This window comes from Giraffa tippelskirchi, chromosome 1 (assembly GCF_054371585.1).
Source record: "Giraffa tippelskirchi isolate mGirTip1 chromosome 1, T2T-mGirTip1v1.2.pri, whole genome shotgun sequence".
Classification (NCBI taxonomy): Eukaryota; Metazoa; Chordata; class Mammalia; order Artiodactyla; family Giraffidae; genus Giraffa; species Giraffa tippelskirchi.
The window spans coordinates 149,475,835-149,491,003 of record NC_137275.1 but is presented as its reverse complement, the minus strand read 5'-3'; the positions used below and the strand labels follow the sequence as shown (position 1 = coordinate 149,491,003).

Here is a 15,169-nt window from a genome sequence, read left to right as displayed (position 1 = left end):
GACTCAGAACCAATGTAAGAAACATGAAATTCTCTTCTAAGACCATATGAAGTAATGATTATAACTTGGAACCGATATTCTCTTCCAGTTTAATGAGGAAACAACAAGACAGCCAGCAAAATCATGCAAAACCTTTATCCAACTGAGGTGTTCTGCTGAAGTTTCTATACAAATGTACCTCTATTAATTAAGGTATATTAATAAGGAGGAAAATAAGATTCCATTCAGAAGGGCACAAAGAAGATGTAATGGGCACACACTGCCTCTCAGGGCACACAAGATAAAACAGACAAACGGCAGATATTCAAGGGATGATGCCATTTTGTCATTCTTACGGTTCTCTCACGTTTCTCAAATCATTCATCACCAGAATATTTTTTCGTAATGGCCTTCATTTATTTAGTATTCACTATGTCCCAGGTTCCATGCAATATACTTATCTGATATAGTATGAATGTTTCTCCCGCCATTATTGGAAATGTCAAACATCAGTGGCTCCCTATTTATTTTTGATAAGAACTTTGGAGTGGAGTATAATAGCAGAGGTATGAAAAGGACAAAGAAAGGTATTTATCTGCACTTCATAAAACCGTCTCCAGTTTTCAGCTTAATTTCTTCTTAATCAAACTCACAACAATTCAAGGCTTGTGGTTAGGGGATGAACCTCAGAATATCTGTGCTATTCTTCTCCGTGAAATAGTTAGTTTATCCCCCAGCCTTTTCTATTCTTTCCCTATACCATTTCCACACAATCCTGTGCCAGCTCTGTGAAAGCCTGGAAAACCAGCCCTGCAACTGGAGGAATACTTGCCAGAGTGGCCATATTTTCTGAAGGTCAAATTGAGACATGTAGCCTAAGAAATAGGGGCATGTGAAAGAAAAACTGACTAAACTTTGTGAAATTTAGACCCTTCCAGAAAAACCTAGGACTGGAGTTGACTTTCTTTTAGGAATTCCTGGGTTACAATTCAGGACAGCACGCCAGACAACCCGAAAGTCAGTAGAAACTGGAATTCTTGCCACATCTTGAGTGGATCTCTGACTAGAGTCTTGTAGGCTCTGCTTCTCTCAGCTGGGCCATTTGAGAATGTTTGCCCCAAGTCACCCCTCCTCAGTGACTATCTCAACTTCACAGGCATGAACAAACAGAGGGTCCCACAGTTTAAGGGCCTCCGATATATCCTTACAGAGCAAAGCAAGCTGTTAGAAATGAGTCAGAACAGGAACAGAGTTCCTGTACATGCAATGTCTCTCAGAATCGAGCTCTTAGATCGGTATCAACTCAACAGTAACATTCTAGAAAGTCATTCAGCCAATGTGTTTGAGAGGTAAGGATTTGATAATTTAGCTACTTGCCACATGTGGCTACTGACTACTTGAAATGAGGCTGGTATGAATTCAGATGTGCATGAAATGAAAATACCTGCAGGATTTCAAAGATTTAGGACACAGGAAAAAAATGTAAAATATTTCATGTATAATATTTAAATATTGATTACATGTTGAAACAATATTTTGGAAATACATTACTGGAATTGATTTCATCTATTTTCTTTTTCCTTTTTTAAAGGTGGCTATTAGAAAAAAATTTAATGATGTGTGGCTTATATGTAAATTCACATTTAAGGCTTGCATTATACATTTACACTGAACCTCATTGGTCCAGATAGTGGAACAGAGAAATTGAACACAATTTCAAAGGCCAACACAAGACATTTTTAGAAATTACCTTTGCTTTGCTCTTAAGTTTGCAGTTGACAATAATATGAACCTGCTACACACATAATGAGAAAATATTTTACATGCACACTTTTGTATAAATTTTTGACTAGCACTGAGTCACTTTTTTCAATTAAAAAATAGGCAAAGGATTTTTCTATTAAAATATCAGCTTGAAATATGGGCTTACAGATACTTACTCTTTAGTTTTTAACTTTTACTTAGCATTCTCAGAATCATAAAAAATGATTTTTTCTTCCAGCCCTCAAAAGGTTAATAAAATAAGTTTACTTGGATTCGATTTTTAAATTCTTTAAATGCAGAAATTATGTTCAAGTGAAAAAAAGAGTCAGTGTTATACATTTGGGGAATCCAGTCACTACTCTGGGAAGAAATAAAATATTCGGTGGGGGATGTTTAAAGGTTGAATATATATTCTAGGTTTTATTGTTAGTTGTGATTCAGGAAAGTTATTGCCTTTTTGAATTAAGCAACTTGGTAAATAAATATTTAACATTTAATTTAAGCAACAGTGTATTGCCCAAATGTACTCTGTGACCAGCCAACATGCAGGCTTCAGATTCTTTCACCCGCATGTTGAAATCGTCTTATATGACAATTTTACCTTGGTGCATATAACAGCTAATCGGCTATAACAAACAAGTAGTAGATCAAAGACAAGAACACACATTTTTCTTCACTAGCAAGTCCTGGGATTTAAAACTTCAGTATCACCTCCGAGGCATGCTTTCATAATAAATAGTATCATGCAAATAGCAGAATGGATTATAAACAGTAGCTTTATATTTTGTTTACTTAAAATCATTTCAATTTATACTTATAATAAATACTTAATCTTTAGACATAAAATGCTTTCACACAAGGACAGGATTCTTGCTTGATAAGTGGGCAGGGATGCTATTATTTCATACTCAGAAAACTTAAAAATATGTGCATTCAGAAATGTTTTGCCATAGTACTTGCAAACCTACGCTTCTTCATGCTAAAAGAGGTCAACCCAAGGCTGATACCAAAGGGATGGTTTTGCAGGAAAAAAGCTACATTGTTTTTTTAACTTTGGAATTTTTTTTTTATAGTTGTTGTTGTTTTGGTCCAACTCTGGATTGTTGAGGCATCAGGTAAGAATCTGTAAAGTCACCCATCCTCCCCACGCTGGGTGATACAGAGCACAGCTGTAACTTAAGTTAAGCCATCAGCTAAGAATAAAAGCACGAGAAAGCAAACCAACCAAAACCTAAAGGAAACAACATGCTTATCACATACTAACTATTGAAAAATGCAAATACTAACAGAGCAAACCAAGCAGGGGCCTCCATCTCAGGAAGAAGAAAAAGCCAGCAAGGAGAAGGCGGTGATTGGGAAATCAAATAGTCTCTTCCTCCTCGGTAGAAAAAGTGGATCAGGACTGACATCTGCTGGCCTCTCTAATGGGATGTACCCATTGAAACAGGGTCTTGGAGAACAAAACATTCTGGTGGGGTGATATTGCATCACTGGGGTAGGGAGGAGGCGATGGCTTGGCAAAGCCTTTCTAGTGAGCCACCTGCAGAGTGGCCAATCAGCGGTCTTTCCTCCAGTCAGTAGTAGCCTCGGTTTTTTCCTCTCTGGTATTTCACCTTCGTTTGGATCCATGAATGTCTTTTTAAATCACCCCAAGAGGGGACAAAACACTGTTTACACAAGTTTCAAGAAGTAGCAGTCAATTAGATATTCGACAGAGATGACAATTTTGAGTCTTTCTCCAAAGGCTCATTGGAAGTTAAATTATTTTAAAAAGTTAAATGTTTAACCACAGCATGATAAGATTGGTGACTTTTAGCAGTACCAAGTTAGTGTATCACCCTCTCAAGGCTTCATCAAGTCATTGTCCCAACTCTGACCTTTGTCATCCCCTCTTCCACTCTCATCATTACTCCCCTGGGATCTATCTGACTGAGAGATTTTGTCCTCACAAGGCCTTGCTTCCAGTCTCCGGAGTCTGAGATTTCTAATCACCGTGTTATCTATCATTGGGAAATGCAAGTTTCCATTGGCTTGGAAGGCATGAGAAGCCTGAGACAGGGTCTGTCTTACTCAAGTCATCTTCTGTGTACCTAGCATGGTTCTTACTACATCATAGTCACTCAACAAATATTGATTGCCTTACTTTAAAAGTTGAGTACACTATGTGCCCTCTTGTTGCTTTTAGGAAGGCAATTTCTTTTTGATGGATCTGAACAGAACTAAATAGTCAAGTGTTTAATTAAATATGGGGCTTCCCTGGTGGCTCAGATGATAAAGAAGCTGCCTGCAATGCAGGAGACCCAGGTTTCATCCTTGGGTTGGGAAGACCCCCTGGAAAAGGGAATGGCTACCCACTCCAGTATTCTTGCCCAGTTTTGATTGGAAATAAGCTACGATGCTGGGTACTCTGAGTCTTTCACCAGTGCTCACTTCCTTATTATTTCAGTCTCATCTCTTATGGAAGGCACAGTCCTACTGTTTGTAATCATAAAGTAAGCTCATGGGTTATAGAAATTCTTCCCCGGAAAAATCCTTAACATGTTTAAACTCGATAAAAATGGGACTGGTAGGTCCGAAATCTTCCCCCCTCTACTCTTCTGTGACATCTAAAGTGTGTTGAAAGTGTATGTGACCGCTGTCATATACATGTGTGTGCTTTCTGGTGTATGTCTGCATAAGTCTCTGGACATAAACAGCTTACTTTAATTTTCTTTATAAAGCATATAGAAAAAAATGAAACCTGGAAAACTTTCCCCAAAGACAGAAGGAGGATAAAGACTGAAACTTTGACAACCAGGGAGTTTCAGAGGCATAGTAATGACACACCATTTTTAAAACCACTAGCAAAAACTATTTAGCCTAGGACAAAGCTGAATCAAATTACCACCTCAAAGTGCATTTTGGAAGATGGAGGCAAAATAGAGCATGCAAATCATTAGCTTTTAGACGAAAATTATTAGCTTATGCCAAGTGTACACAAATTCCATTTTCTCTTTTCACTTTCTTTCAGTTTCTGTACTTTGTTCCCAGTTAATGCAAAAGAAGAACAAAATAGTTTCACTCTTCTTAAATATAGTTGGAGTTAAACTTTCTTTTTTTCTTTTAAGATAAAAACTCCAAGGGGGTATTTCTGAGTGTTTATTCCAGTGGTTAACACTGTTATGGATTTCATAATTTATATAAATATATAAATATTTAAAATCCTCTAAGCCCCAGTATTATTCTCAGATTTAAAATAATAGATCTTAAATAAAATAAAGGGCTTAAATTATTGGGTCATATCATCTCAATATTTATAACTCTAATTTCAACAGTTTTATTGAAAATATGTTAATTTATATTTTGAAAAAATCAAAGGGGGAAGTAAAAATCATCTTGCTCAAAACCTTTGCAAAGCATTTTGCTTTTTATATACCATGGTAACCTAATAAAGACACCATCACTTGGCAGATGGCGTGGCATGTTAGCCTCAAAATAAAATACTAGATGCCAAAATTATTAACTCCAACATGTTCAGAAATTTTTTAAAAATCAAAAATTAATTTTTAAAAACATTTTTCTCTTCCCTCATGTCATCCTGGAACAAAAAGTACTCAACTTGCTTAAAAAAAAACAAAAAAAACCTCTCAAAGGCTAGTTGCAAATATGCAAATACCAAGAAGCATTTGAAATATGGAACCTGGAAAAGATCACCTGGGCTAGTATTTTCAGTTCTATTTGAGACAATTTTGTCCAACACAGAGACTCTCCACTTTCACACTGTTTGAGCAGAACATCTCTTTTGGCTTGTTCTCAAAGCTTTATCCCTGAGTGCCTCCCAATATATTGTCAGTGGAATAAAGACTTTCCTCAGCTCTGTACTCCTGAAATCCAAGCCTCTTGGCTATGAAATGGTGTAGTATGGGTATGGTTGACTCTCCAGGCCATGATGAGCCCTGCTCAAAGTAAAGTCTTGTTTCTTTAGGAAATAATAGGTTTTTACATGTGGCTTCAGCGCATTCACACTAGGTGGCAATGCACTTATATACCCCTTTTTAGGGTGTAAAAGAAAATGTGGGGTACCCTTTCCACTAAAATTTCTCATGCTGTTATGGAGGCTGACATTGCTATATTGTAATTTTTTAGAATCTTCATTCAAAATTTAAATATGAGTTCTTTCCACTTTCTTCCTTTTTTTCTCATCTCTCTAGCAATCTCATCCAGTACATCACTTTTTAACCTTGTCTACATCAGTACAAGGGCTTCCCTTGTGGCTCAGATGGTAAAGAACCTGCCTGCAATGTGGTAGACCTGGGTTTGATCCCTGGGTTGGGAAGATCCCCTGGAGAAGGGCGTGGCAACCCACTCCAGTATTCTTGCTTGGAGAATCCCCGTGGTGAGTTATAGTCCATGTGGTAGCAGAATTGAACACAACTGAGTGACTAAGCACCACACATCAGAACAAAAAAAGTGAGAGAGTAATGCATGTCATAACTTTTCTTGCTAAGTAATACAGAAACAAAGAAGATTGTTTTACCTAGAGAGGGAAGGATTAAATGTTTTTGCCCCATATTGGCTGACTGTTTTTCAATATATTGTCATGTAATTTCAGTGCCACCCAAAATGTCTACAAAGGCAAACCTTTTTCTGCCCAAGAGATGTCATAACTCAGGTTCCCAGAAAGGAATTCTATGCTCAAGGAACACAAAGAGATTCCCGTGAGACAGACTCAAAGCCACTATCCTACTAAGCAGAAACCTCAAGGAGAATTTTCCAAATAAATGCGCCAATGATATGAATCTCCTTGGATATATATATATTTTTAATTTCCAGATTTAAAATCCAGTATGCCCTTCCAAAATAGGCAACTTAGAAAATCTTAAAAATAATCTGGCAATATTTACTGGTCTTTCCTTCCACCACTGGTATTCACTTTCCTTTCTATCATGTAAATAGATGAATTCCTCTATCAGAAATCATGCAGACACTTCTGAACTGTGAGCTTGCTATGTAATACTGAAGCTCTATTACTCATTTTGATGTCTTTATAGGTTTCACCAATCCCTGCTGGCCATCAGAAGAGCCAGGAACAGATGCACTTACAATAAGCACACTTACTGGGCCAGAGATTCTTTCAGTCAGCAAATATTTGTTGAGTGACTACCAAGTACGAGACATTATTTTAGGCATCAGCATATAGTGGTGACCAAGAAAGGTCCAGATGAAGGCAACCTCAAAATTTTCGATGGATAGGAATCAAGATGATATATATATCATATATATCATACATATTTATGGCCTACTTTATTCTGTATGTATGCATTTGTGTGTATATACATACATATATTAATACATATGTATATATTTGTGTATATATACATACATACAGAATAAAGTAAATCACTTTCTAAAGTTTAAAATACTCTGTCTCCTGCCAGTTTGCCATTTTTGGCTGAAATTTTCTTCATGGAATTGATTTCTTTGATTGAATTGATTCTCTTTATAAAGAATATATCATCTTAGCAGCTATAATAGGGGGCAGGATCTGTTGCTCACTATATGAAGTAAAAATGGAGAATTGTTTTCCTTGCCTTTTTTTCCTGTAATAAGAGAGTTGCTACATGATCTAAGCTCACCCTCTAAGCTAACCTCTGATATGTTTGCTCTGGCTTTGATCTGGGAGCTAATGACTTAAATTAACTAGGAACACACAGAACCCATTCTGGGTGTGGACGGTGTAAAAATAGCAGCAACATTATCCTTTTATGGGCATCCATGTACTAATGACAGCATCCTGCTTTGATGCTGGAGGCATCAGTGATAGACCTTCAATGTCCAGTCTTTAGCAGCAATAGCTATGGTGCCCTCACTTGTCTTTTGTTTGCCATGATTTTGGCAGTGGTTCTAGAGTATAGGAGAGACTCTTTGTAGTTTTTTATCCATTTATCCCTTCCTCCTCAGCATACAGCTGGACTCCATCTTTCAGTCTCCTTTCTGAGCTATGTGTAACCTTATTACTAAGTTTTGGCTAATAGTTAAAGTGAAAGTTGCTCAGTCATGTCCAATTCTTTGCAACACTATGAACTGTCCATGGAATTGTCCAGGCCAGAATACTGGAGTAGGTATCTGCTCCCTTCTGCAGGGGATCTTCCCAATCCAGGGATCAAATAAAACGTTGGTGTCAAAAGAAAGATGCTACTTCCAAGGTAAATCCATAAAACCTCCCACCAGATCCTTTATAATCTCTCTGCTTCCATCTGCTAACTGACTGACAATGCCCAGAATAACCTCGGCGTAACCAGAATAACCAGATTATCACATGTTGAATATGGCACAGCCTCCATCAGCCTGGGTCCCCAAATGACTGCAGGGAGTAGATTTTAGTAAATATGAAGCTTCTATTGTATTATGTCATCATGATATTAGAATTTATCTTTATAGCAACAAAATTTTCCTAACTAATGTACACATTTGTACCAGAAGTGTAGTGTTTCCGTAACAAAAATCTAAATTCATGATTTTGGGTAAGCAATGAGGATGTGAGTGGTAAGGAAACTCGCTTTGGAGGCTGGAAAGATGAAGATCTATGTTATGCAGTGGAAAAATCTTTGATACAACTGTCTCTTGATGTAAGTCAGAAGACAAGTCATGTGTATGCTGATTCTTTAGCTCCAGGGGGAAGGGTTGGAAAGCAGAATGTTAGTAGCAATTTGCAAAAGAGTGGATGAACTCAGGCAAGAATTGGCTTGCTTTCAAACGAAAATGAAACTGAATGTCAGAAACTAGAGGTGTTGAAAAGTTGGAAAAATTGCTTCCAAAATTCAAACAGTAAGAAATCAGATTGAATAAGACTCAGCCCTGCAGCTAAGATCGAATCAAGGGTGTGGTCTTCCTATCTAAGCTTGATGGCCTTAGGCAGTAGATGGAGAGAGTCATAGGCAAAACCATAAATCCTGCTGGAGAATTATGACCAGGAAAGAACTTTGGGTACAGTTACTAGCACATGAAACTGATTGGAAGCAAACAGATTAGAAGTTTCCTAGGTTTTTGATGGAATTATACTGCCAAAGAAACCATGAGCTTGGACTAAAATAAGCCTTTGAGTATCCAAATAAATTTTGCGCCCCTAAATTTATTAGCAATGTATGAGCTTTGAAAGCTACACAGCCTCCAAGGAGGACATACTTTCTTCCAAATTTATGAGAAGTGGCCAAAGAGGGAAAGAACAAGAAGAAACTTACTGATGGTGGAGCAAGGAGTCATGCAGAACAATGGATGAGCGAGTTTCTCTCAGGAAGCAGACCTAGAATTTATTCTAGAAGCTTTCCTTACTCATTCCCAGGGGTAGGGTTTTCAGGAAGCCTGCGCATTAGCATTCAACATCTTTACATACCAGTGATCACTGACTATCTTCTCTTTTCCACGAGGGTGGGTTTGCCACAATTCTTTTTGTTCTTGTTCTATCGTTGTATATCAGATGCTTTGGTAGGAGGCAGTAGGTAATTGGTTGTTCTAGGAAGAAGAAGCTGAACCATGATGAGCCATGAGCCTGAACCTGATGGAAAATACTGAGCATCCTTAGAGAATCTGAGCTTTGAGCCAAATTCAGTGACAGTTCATGGCAAATAGATGGGGAAACAATGGAGACAGTGACAAAGTTTATTTTCTTGGGCTCCAAAATCACTGTGGACAGTAATTACAGCCATGAAATTAAAAGATGCTTGCTCCTTGGAAGAAAAGCTATGACAAACCTAGACAGGGTATTAAAAAGCAGAGACATCACTTCTCTGACAAAAGTCTGTATAGTTAAAGCTATGGTTTTTTCAGTAGTCGTATATGGATGTGAGAGTTGGACCATAAAGAAGGCTGAGCACCAAAGAATTGATGCTTTTGAACTGTGGTGTTGGAGAAGACTCTTGAAAGTCCCTGGGATTGCACGGAGATCCAACCAGTCTATCCTAAAGAAAATCAGTCCTGAATATTCATTGGAAGGACTGATGCTGAAACTGAAGCTCCAATACTTTGGCCACCTGATGTGAAGAGCCAACTCATTGGAAAAAAACCCTTATGTTGGGAAAGATTGAGGGCAGGAGGAGAAGGAGACAACAGAGGAGAAGATGATTGGATAGCATCACCGAGTCAATGGACATGAGTTTGAGCAAACTCCAGGAGATAGTGAAGGACAGGGAAGCCTGGTGTGCTGCACTCCATGGGGTCACAAAGAGTTGGACACAGCTGAGCAACTGAACAAAAACAGCAGTGACAGTATTTGAAGTTATCTTTCTCAGGGAGGAGATGATTGTATTCTCTTTGTGGGAAGAAGCATGGCATATATATTTGGTGATAAGAAGATGGGCTGGAACAGAGATCGACTAGCTGTTCCTCTTTCTTCCTGGGCCCCAGCTAGACTATATTTCCTGACCTCTCTTACTGTTAAGGGGGCTTCCCAGGTGGCTCAGGGGTAAGGAATCCACTTGCCAATGCAGAAGTCACAGGAGATGCCAGTTGGATCCCTGGGTCAGGAAGATCCCCTGGAAGAGGAAACGGCAGTGCACTCTAATATTCATGCCTGGAGAATCCCATAAACAGAGGAGTCTGGTGGGCTATAGTCAGTGGGGTTGCAAAGAGTCAGATATGACTAAGCTCACACACACTTACAGTTAAGTTTGGTCATGTGACTGAGGTCTGACCACTAACATGAGAGCAAAAGTGATGGATGCTGCTTCCAGTCTTGGCCTATAAAAACGTCACACATGGATCTCCATTCCTTCTTTTCTCCCATTTGCTGACAAAATGTTGAAGCTCAAGGTGATCTTGAGAGTGAGGTGTGGAAATTGTTTAGGCTCTCATCAACCCATATTCCTTAGTGATCGCATGGGGCAAGGCCTCATCTTCTTTCCTTCAAACATCAACTGAAATTTGTGTGAGAAATATAGCATCTTGTCTTAAACAATTGAAATTTTATAGTTTATCTATTAGTACTGATAGTCTGTCAGTATTATAACTGATATACTAGCTGCTGCCCTATGATTTTTCCTGCACATTTTCTAAGCCTGGTGTGGTCTTGGCCATCCTGTGAGCCTCTGAATATCCTTCCAATTTATTTTTTATTTCTCACTCAGAATTGGTTTTTCTTGTTTGCAACTAAAATCTTTTATTGGCAGATTAGTGAAAAGTTAAATAGTGTCCTTTGCAAAGTGGCTGACACCTAACCATTTTACAAATGTTAAATTTCCCTTTGGTTTAACTGGAAAGACCAGTTTAAAGCTTCTATTTTGTGAGTCAATATCAGAACCTGTAACAGAGTCAGATAATATCTCAATGAAATAAAATTGTCTCTGATTCACTGACCAGCTGTTTAGCAATGCCTTGAGGAAAATGATATATGTTATTGGTAAATTGTGATCAGATGGGGAGAGGAAGTCTTCAGTGTTGCTGGGTTAGGAGCGACCTGATGACTAGTTAATCAGGTACATGCCCCTGCTCAACTCAGGGGCTGAACTCAGGTTGGAATGAACATTAAAAGGAATCAGATGAAAAGCAACTTTGTCCACTTAATTTTTCCCAAGAGGATCATTAATTATAAATAACATATAAAATCCAGATAGTGTATAATAAAAATTCAGAGCCTTCTCAAGATGGTAAGTGACAAGTGTTACTTGAGAATGAAACTTGATACCCAGAAACCACACCAGGATGTAAAACATTTACAAAGGAAAAGAAAAAGCCCTCAGTTCCTATGGTGTAAGTTTGTCTGCACAGGAAAATTTTAATAAGAAAAATATGCCTGAAGGTAGGTAGAATTATACCTTTATGGTTATATTTCAGACCATAAGTTCTAGTTAGTTTCACTCCTGGTTGTAAGGAATAGCCAATTACATTATTTCAAGTAATTAAGGCTTATTATAAAGATTCACATGATAATAAGGGATATGGAATTTTCCAGAAATCCAAGAATAAGAGCCACAGTAGCTAAATTTCATAGATCTAGAACTATGAGATCATTCAGAATCTTAGTTTATCTCTAAACACCTCTGAAACCTGATTCTATATATCTTTCTAATTCTAAACCATGAACATATTTCAGCTACTTTTTATATCTTCCTTGCCATCAGCTATGACTGATTTAGTCCATATTTCTTTGTTCTATCTCTAGGGTATAGCTTTCTTCCTCAAGGTTCAATATCATAGCTTGAGTTCCAGCCATTACATCCAAGATCAGGATCAGGACAGAAGAGGAAATAAAAAAGAAAAAGGCAAAAATGATGTTCTCTCATTGTAAATTCCTGGAAGCTACCATATAATATTTTTGTTTATATTGTCTTCATCAGAATTTATTTATGGGAGGTTGACAAGTCTAATCTTAATTTTAGATGGTCATGAATCCAACAAAAATCAGATGTTTTATTCATGTGGGAAAAGAACATAATTGATTTTAAGAGGTGAGGAAACAAATGAGAATCGAAGAGGGAATAACAGCCCTTAGAATTTTAGTTTATTTTATTTAACAAACACTGAAGTAGTACTTACTAGGTTTCAGGCACTCTTCCAAAATGGTTTACAAATATCAACTCTTTTAATCCTCATGGCAACCCTATGAAATAGGTGCTATATTATCTCTGTTTTACAGATGATGAGACTAAGACACAAAGAAGTTAAATAACGTGCCCAAGTCACCTGTTAAATAGCAAAACCTGGCTTTAAACCAAGCCAGTCTGACTCAAGTATTTCCACAAACTTGGGATTAATAGAAGGATGCTGCTAGCGATATGCTGGTAAATATTTAACAACTGGGTCTCTGGTGGGGAAAAATCCCTAATTTATAGTGTTGGCTATTATCCATGGTGCAAATACTCTCATCATAGATAAATAACCTCAAGAACATAGATAATAGCAAAATGTAGCCAAATAATTAGGAAGTGGTGAGCTTTGAGTATCTATTAATGTTTTCTTTTTAACGTAATTGATTTAATTGTAAGCTTATATCACTTAATTTTTTAACACAGGCTAAACACGAATGAGCGACTGAATTGAACTGAACTGAATGTTTAATCATAGGTTCACAAATTTTGTGAAAATCTAACAATTGGGTCTTATGAGCAAGTGCAAGTCACCTTCAGCACAGTTTTGCACTGAAGATTGTAGTGACAGAAAGTCAGGAGTCAGAGAAAACAAAGAGGACAAAGGTTATGAGCAGAGAGTGGGCGTGGATATTCCTGAGCCCTCAGGTAGATGCTGCTCTTGCCCCACTAGGGGCATCCATCCACCCTGATGCAGCCATTTGGACATAGTGCAGCTTCCACTTTCTCGAACCCGACATCTCTCCTCTGCTCTGTGGCCTCTAATACTTAGCTCATCCTGATTCAGACTCAGAGCACAGATGCACACAGAGAATTATGAATTTAAAGTCGAGTCTCTTAATTTTCTTATCATTTCTGTTGATATAGGGAATAACAGTTTTAAAGATAACCAGTCTTTGAGACTAGTCTTTTGTTAGAGTTCTGTTATCTTGGACACCTTGCAAATGTCAGCACTTTTTACCAGACCTCTGATCCTTAAAAAAATGTTGATTAATGATAAGTAAAAAGTAATGTACTATGATTCTTGGAGATGTCTGTTTCCATTTTGACAGTTTATAAAAATGAGCAAAAATGTTAAGATGCTATTCATTTAGAAATGTAAACATCCCTGACCTTCTATTACTTATCACAAAGTCACTGTTAAATGAAGACAAAAATAGGTTTTGGTGAACACATATTACTAGATATTAGCAATTTTTGAAGATAATTATGGGTACTGGTTCTTAGAGTCTCTTGGTCTCAACATTATCCATATTTATGATCTACCTGTTGTTGTTGTCAAGTCACTAAGTCATGTCCAACTCTTGGTGACCCCATGGACTGCAAGATGCCAGGCTTCCCTGCCTTTCACTATCTTCCAGAGCTTGCTCGAATTCATGTCCAGTGAGTTGGTGATGCCATCCAACCATCTCATCCTCTGTCACCCCCTTCTCCTCCTGCTTTCAATCTTTCCCAGTATCAGGGTCTTTTCCAATGAGTCAATTCTTCGCATGAGGGGACCAAAGTACTGGAGTTTCGGCTTCAGCATCAGTCCTTCCAATGAATATTCAGGACTCATTTCCTTTAGGATAGACTGGTTGGATCTCCTTGCAATCCAGGGGACTCTCAAGAGTCTTTTCCAACACCGCAGTTGAAAAGCATCAATGTTCGATGCTCAGTTTTCTTTATAGTCCAACTCTCACTTCCACACATGACTACTGGAAAAACCATAGCTTTGACTAGATGTACCTTTGTACTGGGTCTCAAATTTTATTCCTCCTTGTGATCTTGGTTTCTGTTGGTGGCCTTTCCCAAAGCTCCTAGACTGGTATGGTGGTCAGCCTGCATAATGTTCCCCCCCAAACCCCTCCTGGTACTTATGGTTTGTATAATTCCCCCTTACATGGTGTCAGAGTTGATCTGTGACCAGTAGAATATAGCAGAAGTGATGGTAAGACATTTTCTGCTGTTAGGTTATAAAAACACTATAGCTCCTGGTTCTCCCTCAGATCACTGATTCTGGGGGAGGATGGCAGCCCGAGGAAGAGGCCTACATGTGACGAACTGATGCCAACAGCCCTGTGAGCAAGCTTTCTTGGGAGAGGATCCTTCAGCCCCACTCAAGCTCTCAGATGAGTGCAGCACTGGCTGGCATCTTAACAGCAATCTCAGGATCATGTCTGAGCCTGAATTACCCAGCTAAGCCACTCCATGATTTTTATACTCTCAGAGTCTATATGAGATAATAAATATTTGCTGTTTCAAATTGCCAAGTTTGGGGTGATTTGTTATGTAGCAGTAAATAAGTAATGTAGGGACTTAGGTTATCTTTCCGTGTGTGTGTGTGTGTGTGTGTGTGTGTGTATGTTTGTGTCTGTTAGTCACTCAGTCATGTCTGACTCTTTGCAATGCTATGGCTGTAGCCCACCAGCCCCCTCTGTCCATGGGATTCTCTAGGCAAGAATACTGTAGTGGGTTGCCATTCCCTTTTCCAAGGGATCCTCTCGACCCAGGGATCAAACCTGGTCTCTTGCACTTAAGGAAGATTCTTTATGGTCTCAGACACCAGAGAAGCTCATCTTTCCTTATAGGCCCAGATAATTTATTACCCAAGATTGTAATCACTCATTCATGGGTCTGACTCCTCTCTGAACCTTTTCTGCTTTGAGGAAAGGAATTTGGTTGACTATTGGATCTCCATACCTAGAATAGTGCTTCACACAGTAGGTCTCAATAAATGTCATGGAAGAAATGAATAATATGAAATGAGATCATGGACATGGTTTCAGACCACACCAGGATTACTGCTAGCTAAAGAGTAAGTTGGGCTTCCCTAGTGGCTCAGAGGTTAAAGCATCTGCCTGCAATGTGGGAGACCTGGGAAAATC

General features: G+C 38.4%; 1 protein-coding gene and 1 long non-coding RNA gene across 5 annotated transcripts in view; one reads left to right on the top strand and one right to left on the bottom strand.

Moving 5' to 3' along the window:
• The window catches only part of NFIB (nuclear factor I B), a 465,570-nt gene that overhangs the window by 327,061 nt on the left and 123,340 nt on the right, over positions 1-15,169 (bottom strand). The window lies entirely within an intron of this gene.
• LOC145547348 (uncharacterized) lies at positions 8,160-14,547 on the top strand. Its single transcript, XR_014051469.1, has 2 exons — positions 8,160-8,351; positions 14,291-14,547. It is a non-coding gene; the product is annotated as an uncharacterized LOC145547348 (long non-coding RNA).